The sequence below is a fragment of the Myotis yumanensis genome, unplaced genomic scaffold (assembly GCF_028538775.1).
Source record: "Myotis yumanensis isolate MYYU_CA2020_CCGP unplaced genomic scaffold, mMyoYum1.0.hap1 SCAF_10, whole genome shotgun sequence".
In the NCBI taxonomy this organism is placed as follows: domain Eukaryota; kingdom Metazoa; phylum Chordata; class Mammalia; order Chiroptera; family Vespertilionidae; genus Myotis; species Myotis yumanensis.
This window is the reverse complement of record NW_027223761.1, coordinates 31,274,180-31,285,082: the sequence shown is the minus strand read 5'-3', so window position 1 is coordinate 31,285,082 and position 10,903 is coordinate 31,274,180. Positions and strand designations below refer to the sequence as shown.

The 10,903-nt window shown below is 37.3% G+C and overlaps 1 pseudogene; it reads left to right on the top strand.

Moving 5' to 3' along the window:
• The first annotated feature begins 4,468 nt into the window (after positions 1-4,468).
• Positions 4,469-5,133, top strand: LOC139018364 (ferritin light chain pseudogene; annotated as a pseudogene).
• The last annotated feature ends 5,770 nt before the right edge of the window (positions 5,134-10,903 follow it).

The window sequence follows — 10,903 nt, the reverse complement described above, 5'->3', positions numbered from 1 at the left end:
CCCAGTGGCTCAGCCTCCCCAATTACCTGAGGTGGACACTCTTGGTGCACCCCTTTGTGGGCTTTGTGCACAGTATTGTTGTAGTTAAGCCTTGATTGTTGTAGGTATCACTGGGAGGAATTGACCTCCAGGCCAATTGGCTGTGAGAATCAGCTGTGTCTGCAGTGGGAGAACTTCTGTGCTGGAGACACCCTTATGGGGCAAGACTTGCTTCAGCGGGGCTTTGGTGCTCACTGAGTCTGCCCCCTGAGTGTACCCTTATGGATCTGAGGAGTTGTAATCTGGATGGTCCCACTCTGACCACTGGATACACCAGCTCTTGGATCTCTAAGGAGGTGCTAATTTAGCCTCATCCTGAGGCTACTCAGCAGGAGCTAAGGAGAGATCTGCAGATTCCTCTTCTTTGTTTGGGGTTTGGAGGTGCCCAGATGAGGCCCAGCTGTGAAGCAATGCAAGCTGCTGTGGGGCCTTGGGCCTTCTTTTGGAAGTTCTGGGTCTCTCTGACCCAGCTGCAGTTTGTTAGGTAATTTTCAGATTGCAAAGGGCCAGGCCTTTCATATGCAAAAGCCTCTGCGCACAGCTTGGGTGGGGCGGGGTCTCAGGGGATCAACAGGGCGGAGCAAGCAGCTATGGCTGCTCCTCAGTCCTACCCTAAGAGGCCCCGCGTCTCAGTGTCCCGGTAATCACTGCAAGCACCTGAGAGAAAGCCGCCCTCGAGTTCCGACCGATGCCAGACTGTCCAGTTTCTCCCCATATGAGTCTGGGTCCCCAGAGACTCACCCTGAACTGGAGTTCAGAGATGTCAGGGGCTTGTGTCTCCCTCCCGATTGAAAAGGACAGCCGAGTCCTCAGTTGCCAGCCCTTTCCACGTGTGCCTCTGTACCTCTGCACTTTACTTCCGCACCTCCTCTGAGTCTCAGAGTGCTTTTCTCTTTCCTTCTAGTTGTAGAATTTCCACTCAGCCAGCCTTGCTGTGGTTCGGGATGATGTCCGTTTTGTCTTTTAGTTGTATTTTTGAAGTGGTTGTGCGAGACAGCAATTTCTGGTGTTTACCTATGCCACCATCTTGGTTTCTCTCTAGTTAATTTTTTTTTTCCCCTATCCTGATTTTTAACAAGGGTCTTATGGCCTATGAAAACCTCAGAAATCAGGTTCAGCAAAACAAAGTAAAATGTGAACATTTAATGACAGTTCTACCTTAAATAAGATCAAAAGCTCACGTCTGGAAAAGGAAAGATACTAATTGAAAGTTTTATAAAATAACACATATTCTCTGATTCCTAAAGGTAGCTTAAATTTAACTATTTAAGACATTTTATTTAATTATTTTAAAGTGGTTTTGGAACTTGAAGGAAATATTTTACTAATAATTTGAGAAAATTTACAAATGATTAACAAATTAGTAAAAGTTCAAATTGATGGATTATCTAATTGTATTTTTAGTGTGTTCATTATGTATACTAATATTTATGCAATTTTGCTAGCCACTATACATATCAAAACTAAATCCCAAATCCTTGTCATCTAAGATTTTATATTCTAAAGAAAATCTTCCAAGTATTTTTTCAATGTTATTCTGGTATTTATCAGGAAAAGTAACTTTTCTAAATTGCTTTAACCCATCTACGAAATAAGAGCATGTATCTGCCCGGCAGGTGTGGCTCAGTGGTTGAGCATCGATCCATGAACCAAGAGGCCACTGGTTCAATTTCTAGTCAGGGCACATGCTGGGATTTCCAGCTCAATCCCCCGTAGGAGGAGGCAGCCTATCGATGATGTTTCTTTCTCATCAATGTTTCTATCTCTCTATTCCTCTCCCTTCCTCTCTCTAAAGATCAATAAAAACATTTTAAAAAAAGCATGTGTCCATGTACCAGCAAGCAAGGAATATGCTACTTGGGGAGAACATGGGAACTGTAAATTGTTACACTTTTTATGATCTCCTGAATCGACCCTCAGAAGGCACTTCTACAAACATCAGAATCCTCTTCTTATCGACCTTTTTCTAGTCCAAGGACACTGGTTAGCTCTGAAGTTCAGTCCCTTTTTTCCATTAGTATCCTTCATTCCTTCTAGACATGTAGAATTTGGAAAATTCCCCATTTCAAACCCAGTGGCCAGCATTCTTGTTTTCCTGAGTCCTAATCTTCTGAAGGTGTTTGATGTCCCAGGCACTTTCAGAATGCCTGTGTTGTACTGTAATATTTTATGAACAAGGAAAGAAAAATCCTGAATATTGTATTTTACATCTCAACTGAAATAGTCCATATGAAAGAAACTAGCTATGCAATATATATATATAAAATTCTTCCCCACACATCTCTTTAAGGAATAGGTTTCACTTGAACATTTAGCAAATAAATAAATATTCAATAAAACAATTATTATAAGGTCACAAATTTGAGTTTGCTTTCCTGCAGCATTAAAAATGTGCCTTTTATGTTTGTACTTTAACAAGTTACATAGTGTGTGCATAGAATGTGTTTTACTACATGATCAAATCACACTGATCAGTGTGATACAATACATGGAAAATATATAGCTCACAAATATGGATTAATGACCATGAGGGTATCACAAAATATTTCATATGCTAATACTAAATGATCAAATTACACTTGTAAACTGGTTAATGTAAGATTCTCAGAACACCTGGTAATAAAAAACATTTTATTATTTTTATGAATGTATAATGTCTCATGACTGCCAGAAACATTCTCTTAAATTTTTGTTTGATTAAAAAATGGCTGGTGAATATTTTTTATGAAAAAGACTATTCAAAATAGAAAGAGACCTCTGTGCCAACTTCCAGCCCAGAGGAATTTTTAATTACAAAGACTTATTTAAATTACAAAGATCTTTTTCACTTTTGAGTTTCTCAAAGTGTTTCATAATAATATAAACTAGAAATATAAGCTGGAAAGTAGTGGGGAATGCTAATGGAAATCTTGAGTGCTATAAAACAAACTTGATATATCTTTGGCTTTAACTTCTCTCCTCACAAAAACAAACTTACTTTTAAATTTTTATTTGTGCTTATTTGTTTATTTCATCTTTTTTATAACGTGCTAAACCTGATAGCTAATGTTTAATTTTTACCCATGCAGTAACACATGAGTTACAACACAGACGAGTTTGTATTTCTCTCAATAGTATCACTCTGTAATACATCTTGCAAATAGCTTTCATACACACATTTTTTTTCTATTTTTCTCACTAGCGGGTACTCAATAAATACTTATTGAATGAATGAATAAATAAAGCTCAGTATGGTGTCCTAATTTCTCTTACCAATTATACAACTTCCACCTTAACCTCTTATCTTTGAACAGTTCCAATGCCAAACCATAAATCTAATCTGCTATTGAAGACACTGTCAGTTATACTCAGCATCAGTTACATAAAGATCACTGCAATAAATTTCTCTTAAATGTGAATGCTAAAGTTTGTGCCATTTGATAAACAGGTATAATTCCCTTTTATTAGATAACAATACTTTCTATTTATTCTAGTTTGCTAAGAAGCCTGAAACCAAAGGTGCTCAATTCAGCTAAATGATCTTCTCCAATTCATTACTTGAAAATAATTTCATAAGACACTGGGGAGTAGGGGAGGCCAGGGGATTGTCAAGGGCGGGGGAAAAAAAAGGACACATATGTAATACCCTTTGTAATACTTTAAGCAATAAAAAATAAATAAAAAAAGAAACATTTATAATAATTGGACAGTTAAAAATAAATAAATAAATAAATAAATAAATAAGAAAATAATTTACTTTGTTTCAAGAATTACAATGAGTTTCCTTTCTGTAAGTACATAGAAACCTACAATTTTCAAAGTACTGTAATATATATGATATGGGCCCTGCTCTTCCACTTACATTTCTATTGTTAATTATAAGACCCAAAATAATGCAAAAAGACAAATGGTAGAAGAATGACAACAAGCTAAGCAAATGATAGCAACCTTTAAAAAATAACCATTTTAAAAACATCTTTATATCAGGCACTTTGGTAGATATTTTACATACACCACCACAACAACTTTGCAATGTAGATATGATTATGCTCAAGTTAGTGTGAGAAAACTGAGACTCAGCACAGGACTTGGCAAAACAGAAGGTATTTGATAAATAACTTGTTGAAAGAATAAAGTCTAGTGAAGTGCCCTAATTACACAGGTAAGAAGAAGGAATAGAACATTATATTTAAAACTTAAGTATTCTACAAAATATCCAAATTCACAGTTCATCGGTTAACAAATCTAGACTGGATTTTCCCAAATTTAAAGGTGGACTTTATGAAACATAGTTCAGGGTTCAACTCTTCTAAGGTGCAAAATGATAGGGAATTTTGGGGAAGGTAAAAATTTTTTTTAAATTTTTCAAGAATATTCAAACAGGCAGTGCCCTCGGTGGTCCTGGATCTGTCTCTTGCTTCAACAGTGTTTGGATGGAACAGACCCAGAGATGCCCCTTTTTCCAGTCTCAGCCACTCTCCTGCATCTTATCCAGTCACCACCTTCAGAACCACCTCCAGGACCAGCCAACACACAGGTTTTTTGTTCTGCCTTAACTCCTTATTGCCGAACAACCATGAATTATTCCACTGAGGTGGAGGCTGTGGTCAACCGCCTGGCAAACCTGCATCTGTGGGCCTCCTACACCTACCTCTCTCTGGGCTTCTATTTCAACTGATGATGTGGCTCTGGAGGGCGAGGGCCACTTCTTCCCTGAGTTGGTGGAGAAGAAGCTTGAGGGCACTGAGCATCTCTTAAAGTTGCAAAACGAGCTCGGTGGCCGCCTTCTCTTCCAGGATGTGCTGAAGCCTTCCCAAGATGAGTGGGTGGGGCAAAACTCAGGACGCCATGGAAGCTGCCCTGGCCTTGGAGTGGTACCTGAACCAGACCCTTTTGGAGCTGCATGCCCTGGGTTCTACCCGCCCAGACCCTCATCTCTGTGACTTCCTGGAGAAACACTTCCTGGATGAGCAGGTGAAACTCATGAAGATGACAGGCAACTACCTGACTAACCTCCATAGGCTGGCCAGCCCCCAGGCTGGGTTGGGCGAGTATCTCTTTGAAAGGCTCACCCTGAAGCATAACAAGGAGCCTTTGGAGTCCAGAGGCCTTTGAGAGGCCCCTCTGCATTCCCCTGGTGTCTGGCTTTTACCTGAGCCTCTTTCTGAAACTACTAGCCATTCTTTTAACCACCCTGAAGCCCTCTCCCATGCATTGGACCAAGTGAAACAATAAAGCTTTTGGAAAAAATAATATTCACTCTCTTGGCAGCTTTAAAAACATTACTTAAGCCCTGCTGGTGTTGCTCAGTGGTTGAACATCAACTTATGAACCAGGAGGTCAGGGTTCAATTCCCAGTCAGGGCACATGCCCAGGTTGTGGGCTCGATCCCCAGTGTGGGGCAAGCTGAAGGCATTGATGTCTCTACCTTTGTCTTTGTAAATCAATAAAAATATTTTTTAAAAGAAGGAAACATTGAAAAATCAAACTGACATTTGAAAAAAAATTACTTAATAGAAAAAAATCTATTTGACATGAAGCTAGAGATCATCTAATCTTCCATTCCTTCTGCTCATGCTCATAAAGAAATAGGCAGCTCCCTATATAATATGAAAAGAACATACCCTTCTACCTCTTAAAGAATAAAGTCAAACTTTCTAATCAGATATCTAAGTTCCATCATTAATATCTTTGTGTTAAACAGTGCCTTCTTCTTATAGTCCTTTTCAAAAATAAAAAATCTTGAAAGGAGAATAGCCTACCATTCCTAACTTCTTAGAGTAAATGAGTGGATCAGATATCAGGGTAACTAATAGGAAAGGACTGGGTGTCTGATGGGATGTTGTTGCTGAAGGAAGATAAAGAACCAGAAAAGGAACCACGAATGCCTGAACAACTGAAAGCAAAAGAATAGGCCATTAACATCACTTTCTCTCACTTCCCCTCCTACCCCTTCAATCCCTGTCCTTCTCATCTAGTTAACTCTCTTACTTATTTTCCTTTTCCCTTAACCACCTCCAACATCCAATTGTTTTCTTCTATTTATTCCCTAGTTTTTAACTCTCACTCCCACTTTCTTTCATTCACCCACACGGAGGACTATGCTAAAGTGAAATTTACCTATAGACTTTTCACTCTTCCTTTAAGCACCTGTTTTCTTACTGCCAGTCTTAACTACTTGTCTCCCTCATTCCCAGAAATTTCTTATTCAAAAGTAAGAAAGAAAATATCCTTTTTAAACACTCCCAACTTGTCCCATTTAACTGCCACCTGACAACCCATGGTTTCTTCATTACATCTTCCCTATCCTCAAAATCTCTGATTCCCCTTTCCTCACTCCTTCTATCTATATCTTTCCAGAACTCTCATAGAGTGCCTTGAAAGCATTTATCTAATAGTTGTATTGAGATATAATTCACATACCATACAATTCACCCCTTTAGTGTGTTAAATCAAAGGAGCTTAATATAGTCATTTCTTGCTATCTATGGGGATTGGTTCCAGGACCCCTATGGATACTAAACTCCATAGTTGTGCAAGTCCCTTAAATAAGATGGTGTAACATTTTCATATAACCTACACACATCCTCTCATATACCTTAAACCATCTCTAGATTACTTATAATATTTAATACAATGTAGATAACATTACATTGTTTAAAAGTACAACTCTAAGACCCAAACTGATCACATCATTTCAATCAACTTAAATTCAGTCCCTGTGCCGAAACCGGTTTGGCTCAGTGGATAGAGCGTCGGCCTGCGGACTGAAAGGTCCCAGGTTCGATTCCGGTCAAGGGCATGTACCTGGGTTGCGGGCACATCCCCAGTAGGAGATGTGCGGGAGGCGGCTGATCGATGTTTCTCTCTCATCGATGTTTCTAACTCTCTATCTCTCTCCCTTCCTCTCTGTAAAAAATCAATAAAATATATTAAAAAAAAAAATTCAGTCCCTGATTTCTATAGATAAGGCTTAGGTTTAATATGTACTTTGTTTTTCTAAAATTATAAGAATTAAATTAAACCAGTGAAGTAAAAGATTTTTATCCTTGATGATATTTTAGCTGTTTTAAAATACTTTTTATATTCTTTCACTTTATAGCATATTATTGGAAAACCATTTTTTTCCTAGTACACTTGGATGACCATAAGAAATTATTCCAGGCAAAAATTTTCCTATCTGTACATCTACTCTTGGTCAAGTGTACATGTTGTTCCTTTCTCCATGTTACTGGTTTATGTTTGCTTTTGGATTTTTTTACTTTCAGAAAGACAAAATACACATCGGTGAACAAATGTACTCTTCCATAATATTATTATCACTTTAAATAAGCAAAATATTAAAAGGTGATTCTTAAAGGCCATATTCTACTTCCTGTTAATATCCCAGTTCTTTATTCTTTACTAGTACTCCAAAATAAATGCCAATTGAAATACTTAATATGGAATTTCAGCTTAAATGCTTACAAGTTAAACAAAATCAGTGTTTTACTTAAACTAAGTCACTTTTTCCATTTTTTGTTTCGGCCCTCAGAAATGAGATATAGTTAATTTTAAATGTAAAACTTTGTGCACTATGCAAATCATGTCTGTGTGTCTAAGAAAAATAACAAACTTAATGAGGAATGTTAAAAAAAAATCAGAACCCATTAGTTTAAAGATACATAGGAGCAGCCAAAGATGACAAACACGCATAAAATTCAAAACATAGTGGGAAAGGGAATAGGCACCGAAACACATAAATCAGTGTTTTGAATTCTTTTTCTCTGTGGGTATAATTGTACCTTAGTTTCTTATAATGATTTATTGAGGTAAATATTCTGTATGGTTTAACAGCTACAGCTTCAAAGTGTCAGGCACAGGCTCTCCTTTATTCATGAGGCAGCTGAGAATTGGGATGTGAATTCACTTCTGTATTCTGAGACTTGGCAAAGTTTGTTTTTAAGGTCCTTATAAAGAATTCATGTTGATGCAGTCTATTCAAATGTGAAAAACACTGTGCTGTAATGAGTGAAATAGAAAACCTTTACAGTAATTCTGAAGAAAAGGTATATAAATTGAAATAAGCCACACAGAATTACTTTCAGCATAGTAAAAATTTCCCCTGAGTTCATCTCAATCATTTTTTCAGGTTTCAGGATGCCTATACACCCCATCATTGGATGGGCTACTAAAATGGATACTGAATCTAATACCAACACAAAAAGGAAATAAAGAGAAATAAAATTAAGTCTCAGTTTGTAATATTCACAGTATGAAGTCTTTTAGGTTGCTTTTCAGTTTGCACATGCTATTGCTCTGGGTCCAAGGTATATACAACAGCAACCTGTGATACCAGTTACACAGTAGAATGTTAAAGCTACCATAAAGCAACTTCATAGTTTGGAGGGGGCAGGTAAATAATTTACCAAATACAGTATGTTTCCTTTGAAAGCATCATACCAATGTAAGTTACACATGTATGCTTAAGGCACAGAGCCCTATCTTGGAACTCATCGATCTTATGCTTGACTATGTCAAGACTTTCAGCAGGAAATTCAGATTTTTTCCAAGAAATCCATGTACCTTACATATGTAAGTTCAATTTCTCCTTCTTGAAGCACTGACCTATTGGCCTCAAAATATCATACTCTACTGATTCATTGCATCCTCACTAGCCACTACCTCTTAGCTTCCACTGTGTAAATCTAATTCTTCTACCTAACTTGTAAATTCTAGGTTCCTCAGACTCAGATCAGAGTCCTTTGCAACTTCTGTAATGCCCATGGATTTAAACACTATTCTTTTTTTTTTTTTTTAAATATATTTTATTGATTTTTTACAGAGAGGAAGGGAGAGAGATAGACAGCCAGAAACATCGATGGGAAAGAAACATCGATCAGCCGCCTCCTGCACATCTCCCACTGGGGATGTGCCCGCAACCCAGGTACATGCCCTTGACCGGAATCGAACCCGGGACCTTTCAGTCCGCAGGCCGACGCTCTATCCACTGAGCCAAACCGGTTTTGGCTAAACACTATTCTTATGTTAATGGTCCCCAAATATGTATCTCTAGCCCTGACTTATCTGAATTTCAGATTTGAATATCTAACTGTCTTCTCTTATTCCCAAAGAAATAAAAAAATCAAATCATGATACCCACCAAAATCTGTCCATCTTCCCCCTTCTGAGTAGATAGAAATTGCTCCACATCTCTCCATCTCCACCACTACCACTTAACTCAGGTCCTCATTATTTCTCACCTGGACTATGCAACAGCTTCACTTCCACTCCTAAACCCCCTCTAACCCATTCTCCATGTATAATAATAAAAGTAAAATATGCTAATTAGACCAGACTACCTTCCGGTCGAAGCTGCCGCGGCGGGGGGGCCAAGCCTCTTGCACAAATTTCGTGCATTGGGCCTCTAGTATTATAATAACAGTGGGTTTCTTTAAAACATCAGCTCAATCACTCTTCTGCTAAAAAATCTTGAGTGCTTTATCATCGCACTTAGGATAAAATCCAAAATCTGTATCATGATCTACAAAACTTTGCCTGACCTTTCCAACCTTATCTCATGCCACTCTCCCCTCCTCTTTTCACTACACTCTAATTCACACTGGTCTTCTTTTAGCACCCAGAATACACTAAGCTTTTTCCAGCTTTAAGGCCTTTTCAGATGCTGTTCCCCAACCTAAAACCCTTCCCCTTAATTATCTGGCTGGTTCCTCATCCCGACTTACTCACTACCTTAGAGAGACAGTCCCAAACCACATTGTCGAGTATCCCTTGTTTATTTCCTATGGCACTTATTACATTTTGTAATTGTTTTATGTATTTTGGTTGTCTACCAAAATAGAACATAAGCTACATAGAGACTAATAACTTATTTATGTTCCTAATTAATATTTCCAGTAACTGGCATAATATAGCTCTCAATAAATGCTTGTTAGATGAATGAAAACCAGATGTATATGATTCTAAAAACAATGTTCTTTCCACTATATCATATTACCAACTTAAAGGATTTTAGAAATCATCTAGTCCAAAACTTTCATTTTAAAAATGGAAAAACTGAGATACAGAAAAACCAGCAATTTGTCCAAGGATACCCAGTAATAATTGACAGAGCCACAATGACCCCAGGCTTTCTGACTTCTGATTTAGGCTTTTTTTTTACATACCACATTGCTTTATTCTGATAAACCTCACCAAAAAAATATGCCTAAGAAGTTTTCTGCAAAGTGACCAAAAATACCAGTAAAAATGTTTGCAATCATTTACAACCTCAGCTAATACAGGAAAGAAAGAAAAAAAATTTAAGCAGTAATATATAAAGCATTTGATTATCAAAATCTTCTATATAATTGGTTTTTTAAATTTGAAAATATAGACAAATGGTTCTCTATTTTACATAACATAAATCATTTACTTTACAATATAAACAAACAAATTTATGTAATATGGATAATACATTTAGAATAAACTTTCTTGGGGAAATCATCCTTTATTCATAAAACTGTATTATAAGTTTTCTCAATAGCCAGTAATTCTCTAAAAATCATACAAAATACAAAATTCATGTAAGTTTGAAACTAAACAAGAACTAAGCAAAATATCTACAGTTAATGATAATCATAGATAAAAGAAACTATCAAACCCAGTAATTCTATACTGCCTACTTCCAGAATCTAATCCAGGGGTGGGCAAACTTTTTGACTCGAGGGCCACAGTGGGTTCTTAAACTGGACCGGAGGGCCGGAACAAAAGCATGGATGGAGTGTTTGTGTGAACTAATATAAATTCAAAGTAAACATCATTACATAAAAGAGTACGGTCTTTTATTTTTTTTAGTTTTATTCATTTCAAACGGGCCGGATCCGGCCCGCGGGCCGTAGTTTGC